Genomic DNA, 22,736 nt, shown 5'->3' with positions numbered 1-22,736 from the left:
TAATGCTGCAAAGATTGTCTTTTTCCCATTCATGTCTATGTAGTTTCCGGTGTTTCTGCAGCCAGCCTCAAGCGGATTCTCGATGTACTGCAGTTTATAGCACTTCCGCATGGGCTTCATCGTTTGAGACCGGAGTTTGCCGCTTGCACAAGACGCTGTGTGTCCTTTGAAGTTTCCCTCTACAGCAGCTGTGAATCAAAGGAAACCCGGAAGTAAAACCCAGTTTTTTAAACTCTAATAACTAACGAAAAAGAAAATTTTCAGAAAAAAGAGGCATTGGATACAAAACAGGCAAATACTAACTACATATCACCACAGCATACGGATGTGAGAAACATTCGTACAACGTGTATTTATTTTTTAAAGTTTGACTGCTCCCCCCATCGACGGATTTTTTTTACCTATACTGCAGCCAGCCACCAGGGGGCAGACACTCTGCTGAAAGCTTCACTTCCAGCTGGGCGAGTTGCACCCCTGGTTTTGCCCTTCAGGGCCACCGTACAGGTGAATGTGAATATACAAAAACTCCTACAATTGAAGCAGGCAGATTTTGCTGTTTGACTGTCAGGTAGAAAGCCGGCTACACGATTTGTCGAACTAGTGTGTTTTTCAAGGCTCCAAACAAATAGCGGCTTGCACATGTTTAAACACCTCTAAATAACACACTGGAATATGATTAAGAGCTTAAAATCGCCTACAAGAGCAACGTGGCTAGCTAGCAAAGCAAGTAAAGTGAGGCAGTTGGAAAGCCGTGTTATGTTGCCCTTGCTGGTTAGAGTGAATAACAAAGTTAAACAAAAGTGGTTCGTTCATAAACCAAGAATATATGGTTTTAAAAAGTGTACCGAAAGTATTGCATGGGTGCTGAAGCCAAACCTCACCTCTTCAGTGGACGCCTAATCCTGTGTTTCCAGGTAAGATCTCGTGCAGCACAGAAAGTGGTTGTTCTGGATTTGTATATTTTGAAATGTTTGATGGAGATTTATGTGTGGTGGTCAAGGAAAGTTTGAATTTTATGAAACAATCCAGTGCAAATTTAAAACGGCATCTGATTTTTACATCAATTTACCCCATTTAGGAAATTATTGTCTCAGCCTACATGGAAATGCTCCACAACAAGTATAAATCAGGCTCATACACATATTTAATCTCTATTATATCTCCCTCTAGTTAGTGCTGGGCATACCACACTGTTATGATTTCTATGATTCGATACATACTGATTACTTTATTGGCAATTTATTCGATACCCGATACCGATACTGATACTTTCAGTAAAGTAAAACAAACAAATTGATAATAAATATACGTAAGCGAGTAAAACAGATGAGCATATATTCTCCAGGCTAAATAGTTTCAATTCGAATGTATCCTAATCTGACTTTCACATTCCAACAAATTTACACAATAGTGTGTGGATGGCCTATTAGGGTCTCTACTTATCATACTAAAAGGGAACACTTCACATCCCCACATTCCAGAACATTCTCACCTCTCCCTGAACAATACAACAAGCAACCCCGCAAAACATTCAGAACCTGTTTCTGCCTACTCTAATGCAACAAGAAGCTATTTGGGCTAAAAAAAACAAAGCCCAGGATCAGTAAAATGATGTCTTTTTAAAAATCTGTTAATTATATTTAACTGATGAGACACGGATGCAGTTTCAAATACTGCTACATATAGAATTTCATATACGGCAACCAACAATAATTTAATTAATTATTGTCTAAACTCAAAACTTTAACAGAAATCACATTAATAGTTTGTATTAATAGTAATCATCATATGAATTATATTTTTAAAGCATATCTGTTCATATATGACCATGTGAGAAGTGCAGTGTCCCCGTGGAATGTGTCAGGTGCAACTGCTATTTTGACTACCACGTTAACCCAGGGTTGTAGAATTACAACATAGACATAACATGCTCAAAATCACATTTGATGAATGAATTCCACAATAACTAAATATAATCATGTTATAGACATTGTAATCATCATTACAAAAATATTTGAGACATTTTACTCACTTGAATCATGGGAAATCCAGTCCAATAAGATAAAGAGATGAGTCTGAAGAAAAGTCTGCAGGTTGTGTGAGTTTATTGCCCGCTTGCCGGACCTATGAACACATTGACCACCCAATTGCAATGCAGGGTTAAACAATAGGACCCATTGACTATGTAAATGTGGTCTTTAAAAAAAAACTTTGTAGATTTTTTTTTAAAGAATATCTTAAACTGATTTTGTAATTTTGCAACCGTGGGTCTTACAGGGTTAAAACAGCCTCTTCACCATATCTACTGTTAAGATGACACTGGGATCAGGATGTCTCTGAATTTGTCGGTACAAAACTTTGGAGTAAGTTACCCTAAAAGAATCAGAAGTGACACATGCGCTTTTATTTCACATGTATTAATTAGTATCGATATTTTATTAGAGTAATCGATACTCAAATGAGTAGTGTGTAAATATCGATATATCGATACCACAGAATCGATACGCCCACCACCAGTTCTAGTATTCTGTTCATACATTGGATGCTACCTCTGAATTGTTTTCTTTTCTATCAAACATTCAGTCATTATTCTCTGTATTATAAATATATCAGGGGGGTGATGCTTATGTTATAATGGTCCTTGTAACTGCATGCCCCTTTTACCATACTCTATTGTTGAAATAAAATCTTTACAGTGTGACGCAATTTTTTAGGTATTTTAAAGCTCCTATGGGAAGTTTTTGAGCGGTTGTGAAACAGATCCATATTGATACTGATGTCCCTCTATGACCTGCAAAATCAATCTAGACCATCAGCAACACGATTGAAAATTTCCATATACTTATTTTTTATGGATGAAACTGCTGTGAGGGGTTAGGTGTAAGACCAGACGATTGAAAGCGTGCTTAAAAAACAGCATTATTGTATAATTTAAAGTAATATATTCACAGTAAGTGATCCATTGGACTGTTGGTCAGAAAAAAAATCTACCGTTACAAGTACATCATCAAGGATTAAATCGAAGATTTTCAGGTCAAAGTTATTGTTCAATTGATGTTCTGAATTAAGCAAATGCAATGCCTTATTTTCAAGTTGGTGCATTAGCAACTGTGTAAGTGTCTGCCTTCTCTATTTTAAGATCACTTTCTCTCAACAAAAGATGAAGGCAGCAGGTGAGATGATCCAGTCTGCTGTGATGTACGAGGTAACTCCTGGAAAAGGTAAGTTAAAGACCCCCTTGTTCAAAAGGAGATCATGTAGCTCTGCAAAAAACTGAAACCACATACACATAACCCCTCATAAATCAAATAGTAAAATCAATAATGGCAAAAAAGTGCAGTGAAGACTCAAAAATGAGCAGGACAGGGTTCAGCTGGTACCCTGTTAACAGAACAAAAGAGACAGAAAACACTGACACATGCATATCAACCATTTAACAAAGTTTGGAAATTAGGAGTGTGTAAGCTTGTAGCATTTGTAGAGAAAGAAATGGAGACAGTTGAAAGTAACACAAGTAAGTCACCTGACATATTATTTCTTATGTATCCTGTGGTGCAACTTCAATAAAATCTGTATTGCTCCTTGGAAAATGTTCTTTGCACCAAGAGCTTAACTTACAAAAACATCAACAGCAATACAAGACGGCACATGATACACATTAAGCAAAGTCATTCAAAATTACATAATTGAAAAAAAACAGTCCACAAGACGAGGACTGGTAATTGATTCATGGTAACTACTAAATACAATTTGAATGTGTGTCCCTGAAAGTGGTGTCAAGGTTTTTTTTAGTGGAGATTTGGCTTGGAGTTTCAGAGACAGAGTTTGATTTAATATTCTGGTTACATGCTAATACTTCTTTGCCCTAAAACGACTTCATTGTGTTGTTGAAATCTACAATCATTAATTATTACCTCCCTTTAAGCTCTGAAAATGTGAATTTATTCTAAATTAAATGCTCCCATTCTATTTCTGTCTTCTGCTTTGTCTCTGCAGGACGCTCCACAGTTTTACCGCTGTATTCATTCAGCAAACTGAGTCCGGCTTCCTGCAGCAGTATGTCTCGGCCAGTGTCGTCACCTGGCTGAGCACTGAGGTATAATTATACACCTGTCCTCTAGATACAGTCCTTCCAGTTTACACCCCTTAAGTGTCCCTGGTGAAATTCTACTTTCCTGACTTTGATGCAGCTCACAGTCCACACTAAAGAAAGCCATCCTTAAGCCATCTGTTAAATAACTATATATATATATATATATATATATATATATATATATATATATATATATATATATGTTTATCATTCAGCATCCTTTGCACTCCTCATCATTGCAGCATTATCTTTCACAATCTTATAAGTAAAACATTTAATGTGGGTTTGTACACATTAGTGTAATGTTCAACAAATATAGCAAAGTTTACCAGAGTCAGATTCCTTGTATGTGCCCACATACCTGGCCAATAAAGCTGATTCTGATTCTGATTCTGATTCACCTTTCCAGGAAACTTCCCACTGCCCAGTCCATTTTTGCATACCTGGAGACCTGTGGACTGTCAGAGTTGGCCAAACGTGCCAGTTCTGTATGTCAACAGGAACCAGTCAGACAGCAACGTTTCTGCAAGTCCTGCAGGTCCTTGTTGGTGTGTTGGTAAGAATCTAATTTTCTCATAAAAGTGCAACCCCTAATTCACTTTAATGTGGGTAAGCTGTCAGGGGTGTGATGGGGTATTTATAAACCTTACATGGGTTTTTGGACGCACATGCATATCCTCACAGGTAAAGAAGATTGATTCCCTATTACTGATGCTAACTGTTGGCCCGACAATACACACATTATCATTTATTTTCTGATAGCCCAGAAATAATTTGAACAATAATTCTGTCAGACCATTTAAAATATTTGTAATAGTCTAGAAGGGTGTTAACATTAGCCACATGTAAGAAAAAAATCATGCTTCTGTGGCAACATATTTTCAAAATCCTTGACTACTTTTTAAATTTCTGTAAAAATCAGTTCTGAAAATTATCAGTTCTTATTTCTTAATTTACTTAAATTAACTGACACTGTTCATGTGAGAAATGAACAGTAGACTAGAATAAGAATTCCTGATTTGCTAGGTGGAAGTCTGGTGTAGTAAAATGTCCAAACATTGATGTATTTTGGAAAAGAATCAAATCATAGTTCAGTTTTCCACATGACAAAAGAAACCCCAGGAGGCGTAGGAAATGCATCAAAAACACAAGAAATGCCTTAAAAAAAATCACAAACTGGTTATGTCAAAGTGTCTCTGAGGTGGAAAACACTATTTTAAAAGCAGAATGCATGAAAAACAATTCTGGAAAGAAGATGACTTGCTAGCTTATTTGCTTTAAAAAAAACTAAGTCTTCTTTTATTTTTAGTCTCACTGTGTCTTGTGCATTGTATTTCCTGTGTGGATTGAATAGATGTCGGTCTCTAGTAGAGCAGTCATCAGAGGAAAACCTTGCTCACACATTAATTTACATCCAGGATATGCATCACCAGGACAAGGGCCACATCCAAACCTGTCTCGGTCAATTCAGTGGGAATTGGTCTATTATTTTTATGTCCGCAATTACGAGGACAGAGCAGTAACTACGACTCCGGCACAGATAACAAAGATATATTTAGTAGTAAATAATATTGACTGTACCTTTGTTTAAAGCTGGAATCAATACTTCTTAAAGCGTGTCCATTTTTCATTTAGCCGCGTCATGTCTGTGCGGAGGAGGGGCAGAGAGATGAATGGGTGGATTCTCTAATTCCCCCTGTTGCAGTTATCATAATTGTTGAACAACCACGGTTTTTAAAGATCGGGCTCGAGGAGAGGCAGGCCACACAAAGAAAGTTAATAGATTTGGAAAATTGAGATAGATTGCACAGCAGCCGTTTTTGGAATGTTCCATCGGCGTGGCAGGCAGATGGACAAATATGATCCAGGGATGAGGAGGTGGAGGGTGGGGTAGGGGTTCACTGCAGCGCACAAACATGGGGTGGCAGAGAATGCATCCTGATAAATAAAGGTGTTAGTGTTTACCCTTTTTGTGCAGCGTGTGTAACTTATCATCTGGTGCGTGATAGCCGGATACATCACAGTGTGAGGCCTACATCAGCTGTACGGCAGATGAGTCGGCTGATGAATCCTCCCCGCAAAGGCCGCAGTGAAGCAGCAGTAGTTCCTCTCTTGAGGCACCAGGGGGAAATGGATAGCTGTGGAAAGGATGCTTCAGGGAAAAGGCGAGCTCAGGAAATGCCTCTTGCTCAGAAGTTTGTCAGAAGTATGATGTGGGAAAAGCCGCTGGTTGGGATTGCATATAGAAAATATCTTTTATGTCCTGTTGTAAAACACTATACCACCTCCTCCATCATAAACAGTGTTGTTCCAGCTGATAGTGCTCCCCCTGTTAGACCTCTGACCCTTTCATTTGTCTGCTGACGACAGCTTTTAGAACCTCCTAAAGGATATTTTACAGCAGTGATTTATCCAGAGAGGAGCCTGCATTTGTTTCATCCGTTTTGATACCGGTCATTGTTTCCACATTTGGTGCATTCAGGCTCTTCTCTCCTCCTCAGAAATCTTTCCCCCATATCCAATTTTCGCCTTTCCCATCTCCAATTTTCCCTAATATTCAGATGATTATGGCATGATGCTTTCCTTTCCTCCTTTCAGTGTTCCACTATTTTTCTCTCCTGCTCCTATTTTCCCCTGGTTCTCCTCCACTCCTCCCTATCAGATTCTGACATACAGCTACATGATGTGAATGTTTATAGAGCGAAATAATGTTTAATCAGCGCAGATATAAATACACTGAGATGGCTGAGTGTCTGCTGCAAATCATCCACAAATCGAAACATAAATCCTTACATTTATTTAGCCTTCTCTTCCCGAAAAAACCAAATAGCAAAAACATTTTCAATCTGCCCTCTTTGACAGACAGTTGGTGGTGCTTTAGGTTGCAGTCTGAGGATTAAATTACCTCATATTGAATCTTATAAAAGTGCAGTTGAGGGGATTTTCTTTTTGTGATGTAATTTGAGCCATCCAATTTTCCTTGTATTTACTGTCTATATTTTTGTCAATTTGGCAGAGGAACACATCTTGTGCGTTGGCGCTGGGTGTCACCGGTGTCATCACGCTGCAGTGGTTTTGGTGTTGGCTGGCCTCGGAGGTCAGTGTGTGGGAAGAGATGGTGGCTCTGCGGGGCTTTGCAGCGGCTCTTGGCCTGTCCCTTTGGGCTCCGGCAGGCCCACATCCACTCCTCTTATTCATGAAGGGGTCAACACACGGGTCAAAACACACCGTTTGACTCCCCGCAACACACTGGTGTGTGTGGGTGTAGATGAAACCGGGTATTTTGTGGGCCTTTGGTAAGCTTCAGCTGGTAGCGGCTCTTACTCCTCTCCCTCTCAAGTCAAAATGTGCCTAAAAGCATGGCTCACACAAAGGATGGAGCGAGAAAACTCCATTAAATTGTGTTGCATTGAGTGCTGAGAGTGGGCTGCTGAGTTACACACAAAGAGATGGAAAGACGCTGTTTATTCCCTATTAGTATCACCACATTGACAGGTTGGTCAAGGGGTAAGGAAGATTTCTCTCTCCCTCAACCACCTCTAATGCTAGCACTGAGAAACTACGCTGCTCAGGACTAATGTGTTCCCCACCAAGCCGACTGCTGTCGTAGTGACTCCCGGAGTGGATCTCTTGACCACGGCCTCCCTCCTCCTCTCATCCCACTGTAACCTCTTGCTCCCTCTGTCTCTTTAGTGGAGGGATAGAGATGTGGAGGGCGAGAGAGACTGACAGTGTGTGCTCCCCTGCTCAGTAAATATGAACTGCACCCAGCAGACAGACTCATTCATCACAGGGGAAAGAGATGGGGGAAAGGGGGTGTAGAGGCAGGGTGGAGGGATATAGAAAAGACTAAGAGAAATGTCCAAAAGACACAGAGAGAGTGAGTGAGGGAGGGAGGAAGAGGAGGAAGAAGAGAGGTGGGAGGAATAGGAAGCAGATGGAAAGAGGATGAAAGAAAGGAAAATGTTCTGGGTGAAAGGAGTGGGAGAAAAAGATAACAGGCTGGAAAGGGGGAGAAAGTCCTGAGTGATTGAAGGATAAATAAAGGATAGCGGATGTGCATGAGGAGGAAAAACCTCAAGCATGGGGAAACTGATTTAATATCTGAGGACATTTTATATCATCACCAAGAGATCCTGTTTTGTCAAAGCCGACTTTAAGCCTCTTTGTATGAGAGCAACATTAGTTTTGTTGCCCTGTAGGCAGGGAGCTCATTTCTCACTTTGGACTTGTTGCTTATAACATTTTGACTCTGGATTTCAGCTCTTTATTTTATGTGCTTTGATCCGGAGGTCATGCTGTATTTTCGAGCATATTAGAGTTTAAGTGTGACTTGGGGGGTATTGGATGACATGTCATAGTTGTCTAAACGCTACTATTATTAAAGCAAAAAGCTTGCCGTAGTCAGTGTTTTATATTCTTGTCAATAATTGGCGATTAATTGACGAACCCAACAAGGTATTAAAAGACATCTCAAAACCTCAAACTTCGGCTACATTTTTAATTACAATTTCAGCTCCAGAAACTCAAACAGGAGTTAAAGGGTATTTGTAGGAGACTATTTTCAGCTGTTGAATTTGGTGCTTTTGTTCCTAAGTTCCCAAACTCTTTAGGCAATGTGCCACCACCTATCAAATGAAAATATACGACCACTGCCCCAAAAAAAAGCCACCTTCTCTGTAATAATGGTGGTCTTGGAGGATCGAGTAGGAACTGTTTTTGCACTAATTCTGCTTTAATCAACAAATGAAAGGATTCCATACAACTGCATTGAGATTTCTGTAATGTTACTGCTTCAGCTTTTCTTGTACATCTTATCAAGTCCACACTCATTTGCCACTTTTAAAATCTTCAAATGTTTATTGTGATGGAATTCATAAATAAACTGGACACTGGACACAGAAGACACAGGAGACTCTGACGGATTACGTTGCAATAGTTTATGTAGAACTTAGCCGAGGAGAAATAACATAACAGTACACATGCAGGGGAGTGCAGTGCAGTGCAGTGCCAAGTCAGTTCTGTCAGACAAATCCCCAGGCATGTACCTTTATTCCCCCAAATACGACACTACAGTTAGATAACCATATTTGGACAATAGGAAACAAATAATTGGGAAGAAGAGCTGTGCTCTAGTCTGGAGACAGTAAGTTGGTCACAACACACAGATAAAGACAGGAACAGGGGGAGAGACCTTGATTACTACACTGACCCTGTCTCGTCTACCCCCCCCCCCCCCCTGTAGCCACAGCTGACATGGGAGAAGTTACTCTGCCCCTGACACCTAGACTGGAAGAATACAAGAGTTAAACATTCTATTTTTTTTTTTTTTAAAATATTTTATTTTGCTTTTCAAATTTAAACACGTGGACCGAAAATAGACTTATACAAAGACACTAAGAAAGAGAAGGAAGCCTACTGTATGAGAATAGTTAATATTAGTTAAACATTCTTACATACATATAAACAGGACTATGAAAATTCCACAACATTTATCAAATACTTTTACATAATTTGATGAAAGTAAGAAGTCACTGTTGTCTGTAATTAAATTGATTTAAATAACTTTTTTTGTTTGTTCCTTTCAATTAAAGCTCATAGGACACTCCACATGCAGTTAGGCTTTCAAGGGCAAAGCTTGCATACTACAGATTAGGCATCACTGCTTTATCACTATTAAAGTACCAAGTCTGTGTATTTGAGATTGGCTACAATACACCACAATCAATGCCCATGTCTAATGTAATGAAGGAGCGTGTCACCCAGGCCAACAGTGGAGCTGGATTATTTATTTTAATCAGATTTATAAAACAATAGAACCCTATAGTAAAAAAAATAATCTACACCATGCTGTGCTCAACGGGGCGATATTTGAGAGTGAAATAAAAATATTTTTTGTTCGATCATTTTAGGGTATTTATGTTGATGATAATAAAGTTTATGTCAAGAGTAACCATTTTGCCATGTGCATTTAAAAATACCAATTTTAACTTTAAAGCAGCTTATCTTCTTATTAGTGCATGATTTATATCAATGGCTGCTGAGATCTGAACATTTCATTATTTTTGGTGGTATGTTAATAGAAATTCCACTACTATGTCAGATAATGTGTAGCTTTTATACATTAGCCATGGACCAGAACTGTAAACATAGATCTGGAGGGGGACAGGTTCTTGTATATCCATTTGAGGTGAGAAGAACAGGCTTAAGGGAGTAAAACCCAATATTTAATTTGAATACAGGCTTGGTAGTTTAAAGTTGGGGTTGGTAGTCAGATTTAGATACGCTCTTTGTTATGGTTAAAATGATCTTTATGTCCCGATGGCAATCAAAACATAATGTGTTCTTAAAAAAGAAATATATTACACCATTGCTCAATGGGGCTTTATTTGAGAGTGAGAAAAGTATTGTTTGTTTGGTCATTTTAAGATTTTTTGATGATTATGATAAAGAGATTATGTCAAGAGTCGAGAGATCATTTTGCCATGTGCATTTAAAAATACATTTTTAAACACTGGAGCTAAATACAGCTTATCCTAGCAAATTCAGTCAAATATACAAATATCATATTATCAGTCCCGATGTTCTATTTGTTCTCTTTTGCATGTATTTTAACAAACCAATGACAAAATTCCTAAACAACAGGAGAGCTGTTTTTCGTGGCATCCCTCAGTGGTAGTTTCAAGAATTGAAGCAGCAGCCGGCAGCAATGTACAAGATGTATTTGATTACTGAGATACGTACAGAAGTTATTGTGTATTGATTATTGGTCACCCCCAGTGGCAAGCAAATAAATCCAGCTTTTGTCAACCTCAGTCCAAGAAATCAGTCACAACGACTGACATCAGAACTGCAACTTATGTCTTTAAAGCTATAACTACACAGGTCATGTTAGTCCTGTTCTCAAATTGAAACTTGACTTGACCTGTGCCCTGTACTACTTTGCAACAGATATAATTTGTAACATGTACCCTTGAAACACCATTGTTATGAAATTTTCTTATTAATACTTTATTAGCATTTTGAACAATCCAAATATTTGCCAAAGCAGCAGTCAACAACTCAAAAAGATTTCTTAAAAATCCTGAAGACCTTTACCCTTTCCGGTCCATGTCTTCAATTTCCAACAACTTCCCCCTTTTCACTCCCACCAAAAGCACCTCCTCCCTCCTTTTCCACTCGGCAGAAAGACAGGAGAGAGGGAAGATGATGTGTGACAGATGCCATATTTCGACTTTCTGTCAGGGAGATTAATATTGACACAGTGTTTCTTACCAGGGGCGTCTTGGCTGTGTGTGTTGGGCTTTGATTTCATTATCCTCTGCTCAGCCACTTTTTTCTTAAGAATCAGACAATAACAGATGTGGCGACTGAAATAGAGACACTGATATTGGAGGGGCTGAGTGAACAAGTCATATTGCTGGGTGGGTCGGCCATCAGTCCTGTTTGCTGTGGAAGTGTAAACCCCCCAAGGATACCCAGAGCCCAGTGACCCTTCAGTTTTATCAACCTCTTCAGCTCGACAGTAGCACAGGCCGCAAGCTGCTGTACATAGTGCTGTGGTTATTAACTGACATATCTGTTTGGAAGTATCTCTTAGCTTGGCTTTAATCTGTTTGAAAGGTACATTTGCTATAGAGTAAATCAAGGATTCTTTATTATTGACCTTTCTACATCCCAAGAGAATCTATTGTTATTTAAACTCAACTTTTATTTCAATGACAGACACATTACAATACTTTTTTGAAATAAGGATTAACAGATAAAAATGTGGGTCTGAATTTGCATACAAAATTTGATAGATTTTTAAAATGATAAAAAATGGCCCAAATGATAGTAGATTTTTGTGTTTGAAACAACTGATTAAAAGCAATATATAATCTGATTGTGAAACATTTTTTAAATAGAAATGCATGTGAGGCAAGGACTCTCTACATCAATCTTATTTAAAGCTCCTGTGAGGAGTTTTTAGCTGGTTGTAAGACAGACGGGAATAAGTATGGGTCCATACTAATTCCCGTCTGTCTTACAACCTTAAAAAGCAGACCAGCCCAACAAAAAGAAGCGTGACTATTTCGAAAGAAGAAGAAGAAGAAACGTACTTTATTAATCCCAGGGGGGAAATTCAATTTTTCCACTCGTGTTATATTTTTTTAGGTCATGCTACATGCACAGTTTGGTGTATATACATACAATTTTTTTATGCACAAACATGCAGTGGACATGCACTTAGGGAGACATGTCAGAGTGACGACGCTGCGACCAACCAGCGCTACCCAAGCAGTTCGGGGGTTCGGTGCCTTGCTCAAGGGCACCTCAGCAGTGCCCAGGCAAGTGAACCAGCACTTCTCCAGCCACCAGTCCACTTGCCAGACATCGTCCATGCTGGGATTCGAACCGACGACTCACCAGTTGCCAAGCCCCTATGGACTGAGCTACTGCCGCCCCTATATAGTTGTTTTTAAAAGTCCTAAACCACTAGCAGGTGGGGTAGGTGTCAGTCCAAGTAATTAGCTGCATGCTGATGATACAGCCTTTTTCCACATGCCTTGAATGCTCTCTGACTGATACACAGTGAAAAGAAGCAGTATGAAACAGCTTTGTCCTCAGGTGGTGCTGAAATTGATACAATCTGAGAGTTCCTCACAGTCACAGGAGCTTTAAACCGAGATATACAGAGCAGGGGGTTTTGTTGTTAGAGATAGAAGTTGTCAGTGGACTCTATGGACAACTGATGTAATGGCCTAACTGTTTATAGATTACCTGAATTACATCTTAGCCCAAACTGATACGATTTGTGTTTCACTGACATGTATGCTTCACTGGATCTGTACTGAGGTAATATCTGCTCAATGGTTTAGCTGTGATCTAGTAGATTTTTTTTAATTCTCTTTGGTGGCACAAAGTGTTTTAGTTTTTTTGTACTTCAATCAGAGAGAGGCCCTTGGGCTTCTTTTGAACATCAGATTAGCCTTATTCTTTCAATTTGCATTTCTTTGGATGTTTTATTGTCTGAAGTCATTCATATTTTCTTTGTTCAGCCATAGTGCTCATACTCAAAGCCTATAGCAGAGATTGGAGAAAACGGTACACGTCATCTCACTGATCCTTCTGGTAGACAAAAGACTGCAGGCTGATGATTGCTGCTTTTACTTTTTTCCTGAAAGTCAACATGAGCTGTTAATACAAAAAAGATACTGGGCTTCATCAGCAGGCTGTTGACTCCATAAACACTGTGTTGACATATTCAGCTGAACATACTGACCTACAAAAACATAGACTGCATAAAACATGGATGTAGTCTCAGCGATGTCACACATTGGGGTGGCTTCAAAAAGCTGTTTAGGAAATTCTGACTGAAGCTAGCTTTAGCAAAGAGGGGGAGTCAAGGCGGGTGTTTGGCCTCCTGGAACAGAGCTACATTGTGTAATAGTGGTTCACTTCATATTAGTGCATGATTTATATCAATGGCTGTTGAGATCTGAACATTTCATTATTTTTGGTGGTATGTTCATAGAAATTCTGCTACTATGTCAGATAATGTGTAGCCTTTATACATTAGCCATGGACCAGAACTGGAAACATAGATCTGGAGGGGGACAGGTTCTTGTGTTTATCCATTTGAGGTGAGAAGAACAGGCTTAAGGGAGTAAAACCATACACTGTATAAATAATGAACGTAGTATCCGTGACATCACCCATCTGTTTCTGAGATCTGTTTTGAAGCCAATCGACGGCGGCAGCCATATTGGAAATGTGGAACTCAACCAGGCAGAGTGTGACGTAAAGAGGCGGATTTTGAGCCTCCTAGCCAACAGCTATGTGTTCCCGACTGGGAGTCAAGTCAGTCATGTCCTTATTTGGGCAAAAACTCATAATCTTAATATCTTCTGAACCATCTCGTTAGAAAAAATTCATCCCCCGGTACAGTGTGTGCTGATAGAGAAATTAGCTACGTAGAGCCAAGCCGTTTTTTGAACCAGGCTGTAAACATGTTTATTAATGCTGCAAAGATTGTCTTTTTTTAATTGGGGTGTATGTGGTTTACGGTGTTCCTGCAGCCAGCCTTAAGCGGATTCTTGATGAATTGCAGTTTATAACACTTCTGCATGGGCTTCATAGTTTGAGACCGGAGGTTGCCGCTTGGTAAAACACCATATTTAAGTTGAATACAGGCTTGGTAATTAAAGCTGGGGTTGGTAGTCAGATTTAGATACACTTTTTGTTATACTGGTTAAAATTATCTTTCTGTCCCGATGGCAATCAATACATAATGTGTTCTTAAAAAAGAGTGGGAAAAAAGCTGCTATCTACAGCCGGAGTAAACCTGGGAAAACACCAACCAATCCCTGCCATCAGGAGCCAATCTAGATCGGAGTCCTGAGGAAATGCTACATGCAAATTCATGCTAGTTTTCCGTGGCTACCAACCCTAGCTTTAAATAATTTTGATGTGTAAAAACTGTCAAGGCTCACTAAAAATAAGTGTTTCTTCAAACTGACTAAAATAGGTACCGTTGCTTTAAAACTTTGGCTAGCCACTCCTAACGAGTAATAGTGTTAATGTAAGACTTGCTGCTCTTTTCTTCAATTCAGGTCAGTATCCTCCTCACCTTAGATCGTACAGGGTATGTCATCAGGGGTTTTGAAACTGGTTGAGTTGAGTTTTGAGCCTAGGTTTCAGTATTAATCTCTCTGTCAAATATTACAAAGTTCTCATTTCCTTAATCCCTTCCTCCCTTCATAGCCTTCACGTTCCTGTAGGGCTGTATGGACTCATGGGTTTGGCAGACCATAATAACATCAGATTGATTCAAATCTAATTCCTTTGTTGATTTTAACAATCTACAAGTGGTACCATGTCTGCGAGCCAAAGCTCACCGGCCTTCATCTCCAACTTGTAAGCCTCTGAGAACTTTCTGCCGCTTACCGAAACATTTCTGAGGTGGATACAAAAGATGGATCCTACAGCTTCCTGATTTTGTAATTTCAAAGCGTGGGGCTTGCTGTTAGTGGGAGGATAAAATCAATAGGACTCCCTGGAGAGGAGTAGGTATAGCTTGTAGTCCTATGATATGAGAGAGGATCTGAAACAGGAAACACAGCGGATGGAGGAGGAAATAGGGAGGAGCGAAGCAGCTTCAGTGCATAAACAAATAGAAGGCAAAGCAGGAGAGATAATGCAAGAAGGAGACAAGAGACCGATGGGGGAAACAGTTGTCGCCAGAGACTTTTATTGACTTTTTCCCCCCTCCTCTGTCCACGTGACTACCAGATAAATTCACACAGAGAGAGGGAAGGGTAGTGAGGGGAGAGAGAGAAATGAGAAAATAAATTACTCTGGAAAGATATGACGATAGGCTACACGCGGCTTTAAATCTAAAAGGGAATTCGCGACACACTCGACCAATTTGTCACTGTGCTTTTTGCCTCTTTTCATTTCTTTTTTGGTACTTCCTCCCCCCTATTATTTTTCACCCCCCCAATACCCCGATGCCCCTAATTTACCCCACTTTTCCTGTGTAGGCCTGTCCAATTCTTCTTCACTCTATGTTTTCCAAATTTATTCTTCAGGATCTAGGAATTGTGGAGCTGTCATGAGAGGATACGGTCTTTCTTTCTTTTTCTCTTTCTGATTTCTACCTGGCTTAAAGGTGTTTTCCTCATGTCCAAGCCTTTATGTGTCTCTTTGTATTTTATGACAAATCCATAAATCCATCCACCTGAGCACCTCTTTCAATAGGTTTCCCTTCATCTGTAACTACAATCAGATTTGTTCGTCTTCCTCCTCCTCCTCCTCCTCCTCCTCCTCCTCCTGCAAACATTGGTCTATCAAAATCTGAGAGAAAGGAGGAAATGAGATGCATCGTAAAAAAAGAATGAGCTGGCTCACGGTAAAGGATGTCTAGAAAAGAGGTGGAAGAATGGAATGGAAAAGAGAAAAGAAAGAAAATGCAGACTTAAAGTATACCCCCCTCTCTTTTATTTAATTTAGACGCCAGGCGAAAATCGATCCTGCCATTCGATACGCAATCCGAATCAAGGCGAATTAAGCGGGCGGAAATTAACTCTGAAAATATTTTTGATGGAGTGGCTTGTAGTCTCTCGGCCAAATGGACTGCAAAGTGGAACAAATGACAGGGGCCTAGTGGTGGAGACAGCGCCGCTCCATCTTCCATTAGGCCGTAATGGGATAGGTCCAGCCCCCTAGCTCGACTCGGCTGCATTAATCAAAACAGCCGCTATATGAAGATTTATGGTTCTCCACTCCAGCGAAGCCGGAGCCGGAGCCAGTTCTCGGTGTGTATGTTTGAAGGAGGGGGTCGGGAGTCCCCCCCTCCCCTTTACCCAGCCTCCTTCTCTCCCTCTCTTCCTCTTTTTCCCTCTCCCTTTCTCCATCCATCCTATAGTCTTTGCACCTACCTGTGGGCCTGTACACAACATGCGTGTCTTGCTTTACGCACACACGCACACCTTTAATCCAGAGACTGTGTAATCGCATCCTGTCATTATTTGTCAAGAGGCGTGACAAGCCCTGATTCTTATGTTGAGTGGGTAATATACCTGTGAAAGCTGGTCTATATGCTTATGAGCATGGATAGTATAACAAGTGTTCTGTTAAGTGATGTGGTGGGTAATAAAAAAAGGATCTATATGACCTTCAAAATACAGAACAAACAATATATAAAAAAGTCAGATATCTTTAAACCTTAAACATGTTCTTTCTTTAAAAATCTGTATTACATTTCTCTAAGTTTGATGTCTTATAGGTTTAAAATGTCAGTCAACTATTGTCCAGATAAAAAATGTACAAACTTTGTGAGTTTGCCCTCCTCCAAGAAAAATCACAAGCCTGATTATGTTTTTGATTTGTTGTTTTGAAGTGTTTCCAGGGCCACCAAGAGCAACTTCTCCTAAATCTCTGAGCTGTATGGTTCGCCTGTTGTCACCTCTTAGCCACCCAACATAACCAGCAGACAAACAAAATGGGCATCCTCTGGCGTTCAGTGGTGAGACTTTAGATTACAGCCCTGTATTGCTGCAGCTCCTCTCTCCATGGCAGCCTATTAGGAGTGTATAGCCGGGGAGCGGGCCTGCTGCTGTGACGAGCCAAAGGGACAGACAGGGGGAGACAGTGTGACGGAGAAGAGTGTGGCGGCTCGAGTAGATTGGTGCTGGGATCCATCCAAAAAACTTCAGCCAAGTTTTGATGAGATGAGACTGATCGGACCCACTGCTGAGAGACCCTGTTTTACTTTCTTTCTCTTTCTTTTTGTGTGTGAGTGTGTTTCTACCACAGGGTGAGGATGGATGAACTCTTCCCAATAGATAGATCGCACCTCCATCTATTCACACACACAACTCTCTATTACCTAACTTTCACAGCTCTTTCCTATCCTCCCCTCCCTTAACCCCTGTATCTTGTCAGTGTTTTCCCCATTATTTGTGTCCCCTCTATTTCTCCTCCATCTAGCTCCCTATCTTATTCCACTTCTCTCTATATATTCCTCCATTCCCCATCCTCTGGCCTCTTACTCTCCCATGCGGATAAGCAAACCAGCATGGAGACATCTCTATATCCATCTATCTATCTCTACTTTCCTTTTACCCTCCCTCTTTTCCCCTTTCTCTTTCTTCTCCCTCTTTTCCTCTCAAGCAAAGGGGAAGCTCGCTGCCAGTTTGAGTCTACAAAAGGGTTTATTTAAATTAGAAACGCTTCAATCTCCTCACTCCCCTCCCTTTCCTTCGCTCCTCATGCTCTCTCCCCCTCATTCGCTTTCTTACCTCTTTCTCCCGGCCGAGGGTGACTCCCACCTTTCCTGGCCGGCAGCCTCCAGGGTCCCGTCAATGCCAGGCAACTTTGTTTTGTAGATGGAAGTGGTGGAAAGCAGAGTTGCAAGGAGAGAGGAAACGAGGGAGAAGAAAAGTAGAGGCGGGAGAATGGGAGTTGGAGAGGGGTCAGGGGAGACCTGTTAGTCAGTGTACTTTAGTTCCTTCTTCCTCTCACGGCTCATTCCTCCCAGATTAGGACCTGCAAATGGCTTTAGGGCTACCTCACCTGGCTTTGGATCTCCCTATCTCGCAGGATTTCAAGCAGACTATTACTTTTTACTCTCATTATCACACAGCCAGATGTATCATGTCCTTTAATTTCTTTACCTCCTGATTAATATCTATTTTCTAAAGTTTTTTTAACCTCTTTTTTCCCCCCTTTACATATCTTCTCCACTGTCTCTATTACCAGCAAGGGTCGGTCATCACACCTCATCATCTCGTCTGTTAACATTGACCCATCCCCACAATAATCCCACTTTCCTCCCTCCTCTGACTCTAATTCCCCCAACCCCCTCACCCCTCCTCCTCACCCATTAACACACAATTATTTTGGGGGGGGCCGACTGGGGCGAAGGGGGAGGAAACGAGGTGTGGAGAACACAGAGAGACTGTCTCCCTAATGGCTGAGTGACACCAGACGAGCTCATAGATCATGGAGATTATTAATACCACTGTTAAACACCCCATTCAAGGGCCGCCACCATCCGCACAGGCAGACACACAACCAAAACGTGCACACACAAATCCCCTTCATCTCTCATTCCCAGCACACATCTTCATATGAGCTGTCATTCATGCTTGGTGAATCAGCATCAATTTCATTTGAGTCATTTAAACAATGCCATGTGCTCATTACAGCACGGGGTTGAGGGGTAGAATCAGATTTACAATTACAACTCTCATTGGCAGTGCAAGCTATTATTCAGCAGGTCGTTTCCTTATGACTCGCCTCCTGCAATATTTCTAATGACGCTAATTCCAGGTTTGATCTGATTATCGTGCATACAGTGAGGTGAGAGATTCCCTTTGACTTACCGGTAATGGCCAGGGAAATGCGGCCTTTATATGGCAGAAGAGGGCCATCAAGGGAGAGGAGATTGAAAGGCAGGCGGGGAGGTTATGTGTGTGTGTGTATCAATGACCTGTCCGTTTAACTGTTTGGGTTCTTGGGAGGTGGCAGGGGGCGTCAGGCGTCCCTGGAGAGCAGGGTCTGGGGAAATCACACTCTCACTTTCACCAAACAACCTGGAGGCTGCATGGCAGCTGGCAGCAGCCAATGCACACTCTCCCACTCCGCATATCCTAGTTTATATGCAAAGAGACTCCTAAACACACTGGATCTGTGATGTATGGCCTGCATAAAGCATCTGAATTCAGTGAGAATCACACATCTAGCTCCTGTAGCATCAACAGCTGCATGATCTGTTAGTTAAATAAGATAAAAGAATCTAAAAAGAATACAGGACCTCATCCATTATTGATCATGCTAAAGGCACTTGGATTCCTTCTTTTGTTGATGTGGTGTTAAACAACATCCTAACTCCCAAAATTTAAAGTTTACTCTTGCAGGAACCAGCCAATAACAAAAGGTGTGGTAGTCAAAGCAGGGCTGTAAAAGCTTACTTTAGTGTTCAACCGCTCCATTAGCTGATCTCAGGTCTCCCTGTGAGCGCTGCTAGTGCCAGCTCATTGATTCCTTAACTAATCACTCTAATTAAAATGCCTTTTATTCATTCAATGGTTTACATGGCAGCCCAGTACTTGCATTTAAGGTTGAATTGCCACACAAATAACTCTGAAATTTCTTCCAGTTTTTTGTTGTTGTTTGCTTTTTTGTCCAAGTGCTACACTTTTAAAGACTCCTTTTTCCCTCTGAGTACAGCTCACTGTTAAAATAAGCAGGGTACCTTTTTGAACAAGTTCAAGACCTTCAGTACATAATGAACACAATGTGTTGCTACCAAGCTGGCTGTCTTTTAAAAAAAATATTGTCACCTGAGGAAATTGGTTTCCTGTAAATGCTGCATGTTGTAAATCGTTCTCTTTGTCTATGAAAGATTCTGGCAGGAAGAATTTACACCCTCATTATTTGGAGAAATTAGAACAGTGCAGTCATTAAATAATTAAAAAAAACTACCAAAGAATTATACGTTGTCTCAAGCTGTCTTGTTTTGATGGATGTCTGTTTATGACTCGTTCCGCTTAGAAATTCCTACAACATTTCTTTCCTGATAATATATCAATTTATCAGCAGAGGTTTTATGTTAATTTCCTCCCTCCCGCACCTCTTAAAATAAAGTATCTCTCTCACAAACGATCTCGAACTAATTAAGCAAGCGTTAATTAAAAATTCAAGAGAGGATAAACGTGGTGGGATTGTTATGGAAACGTTGAAGTTAATCAAGCTTTCAAATTATTGATAACATCCTTAGAACAGTGATCGATCGGGAAGACATTAAGTGGCAAAATAAAGCAGCAGCGTTCAGATTTGATGGGTGCTGCGAGCGCGTGTGTGTGCGTAAAGCAATGTGCAAAAACAATTAGGTCCATAATACATAATATTAGTCCGCATGACAAATAGGATATCTTTTATGTCATTCCAAACTCGCATGTGTGCACGTGCGAGTCCGTGGCTCGTGCGTGCGCAGTGGGGATATAGCAGGGGGGGGATCTCTTTATCACACGAACGCCATTAATCAAATGTGTGCGTTCAAATTGCATTGTGGACTCCAAGAGACCGAGGTATTGACGTTTGTTGATATGAATATTTCCCCTCTTTGCGCAGCTTTGCGCTCATTCTAAAAGCAGCGTGCTTCCCCGCGTGTTTACATGTTTGTCCCCTGCCTGCATGTCTGTTTACGCGGGTGTCAGAGCCTGTGTGGCATGTACTTACAAGGCGCTTCATCATCCCACCAGCGATAGGAGCAATTCACCCATAAAGTGGGTCTTTCGCCCATAAATAATATTCAAGTCGCTCTATTGTTAAGTGAAAAGTTGACTGGTGTTTGATTTTTTCTCTCTCTTTTTTTCCTCCTTCTTCTTTTCCACGGCGACCTCGGGTTAGGACTCATACATCACGGGATGACAGCTATAGAAAGGCCCTAAATTAGCAACTAAATCGAATATTGATCAGCTATGTGCGGCCCTGCGAGTCGCGCCTCCTTGCCGTTTTTCCAGAGAGAAAGAGAGAGAGAGAGAGAGAGGGAGGGAGGGAGTGGGGGGGGTGGGGGGGAACGAGAGATAGAGGGGGGAAGGAGGGGGAGTGGGGGGCGGTGAAAGGTGCTTCTGTCTCTCTTTCTCTCTTTTCTTACTCTCTCTGTTTGAGTTTAAGTATTTGTGTGTGTATTTTATCGCCCATTGCTTTGGAGTCAGAATAAAAGCATCATCCTTGGTATTGGATGTTTATTGTTATATATGCAGTTTTTTGCATTCACAGCCAAATAAGGCAACAGAGTGATGCTAATCAATACATGTCTCAGGGGGTAAGCAGGCTCCAGTTCCGTGCGTTTTCTTGCTTTGGCTGTCCATCCATCTGGGTTACAACCTTCAGATCTGCCCTGCTTCTTACTGCTTATTGTTTACATAAAGTTCAAATGAAGTCCCTCATTACCCACTCGCCTATTGGCTTCTCTTTATGGATCATTGACTGTGTTGGCGCTGTTGCATCGACTTCCCCCTTATCCCCGCTGCCGGGACGAGTGGGAGGTCGGCGGCGCGCGCGTGTTCTCTCAGCGGGGACGCGTTTGATGAAACGATCAAGAGGCTCTCTCTCTCTTCCTCCCGGGAAGTGTTGTGTGTCCGGGGGCGGCGATGGACCAAGCCCAAGGCCGGGGGAGTATAGGTGGTCAAGGTTGAGCCGGGTCAGTGAGATTAGCTCCGGCGTGCTCTGTAACAAAGGGCCGGATCGCCAGGTGCCGCCGAGTCTGGATCAAAGTATCGGGTGTTGGACAAGTGGGGCGTAAGACAGGGATGAGCTGCGGATGACTGCGGGTTAATTGGAAAGGATGCTTTTAGTCCATTAATTGGGATCATATAGGCCAGGGGGTTTCAGTTTGTCGCTGTTTTCTTGCTTTTGTGCGGCAAATTTTCTTCAGTTGAGTTACTTTTTTTTTTTTAACATTCTTTTTATTTATTTTCACATTGAAAACAATAGCCCAGGACAGTTTAACATACATACTGTTTGCATAATTGGTATAATAGTCGCATCCAGCATTCATCAGTCCAGCATAGTACAGTTGTCATAGACAGTTGTATCGTACATTAGTAGAACAATCCTTAAGCATCTTCATTAGAAGTTGCACTTAATATTTAGAAGATTCAGAGGTTCCTCCCATTTTCTTTTAAAAAGATGAACTCTTCCTCCAATACAGTATCTCAACTTCTCCAAAGTGACAACATCAGATATCAGAGACTTCCACAATATGATAGATGGAGATTCATCTCCCACCCACAGTTGAGTTACTTTTAAGGGTCATACCTCCATCCTATCTCCTTATATTTTATTGGTTTATTTGTATTTAATGTTGAATTTAAAGTAGAGATAAAACTTTGCTTGAGTGAACGTGGCGATATAAAATAAATAGGTAAAATACAAATAGTTACAAGTAAAGTCCTGTATGTTGGAATGTGCTTCTCAAAGGTTTCATTGACATATTGTATTCAAAGATTTAAAAAGTAGTCATGATGAAGAAGACCCCCTTAACTTTAAAGTCACAGTTTTTGTGTTTTAATTGTTGTTGAAGGAGCTGACACGTGAGATATTGTCTGATAAATGTTTATGGATCATCAAGTTTAAGATGTCTTTTGTT

At 40.9% G+C, this 22,736-nt stretch overlaps 1 protein-coding gene across 3 annotated transcripts in view; it reads left to right on the top strand.

Annotated features, from left to right (window-relative positions):
- Positions 1 to 497: 497 nt before the first annotated feature.
- The window catches only part of erfl1 (Ets2 repressor factor like 1), a 105,693-nt gene continuing 83,454 nt past the window's right edge, over positions 498 to 22,736 (top strand). For all 3 annotated transcript variants that reach the window (XM_034698763.1, XM_034698762.1, XM_034698761.1), the window contains exons 1-4: positions 498 to 914; positions 3,140 to 3,221; positions 3,997 to 4,096; positions 4,503 to 4,649. The gene's annotated coding sequence lies outside the window, so the exon portion shown is untranslated. The remainder of the gene's footprint in view (positions 915 to 3,139; positions 3,222 to 3,996; positions 4,097 to 4,502; positions 4,650 to 22,736) is intronic.

This window comes from Notolabrus celidotus, chromosome 12 (genome assembly GCF_009762535.1).
Source record: "Notolabrus celidotus isolate fNotCel1 chromosome 12, fNotCel1.pri, whole genome shotgun sequence".
Taxonomy (NCBI): domain Eukaryota; kingdom Metazoa; phylum Chordata; class Actinopteri; order Labriformes; family Labridae; genus Notolabrus; species Notolabrus celidotus.
This window is presented reverse-complemented; position numbering and strand designations above follow the sequence as displayed.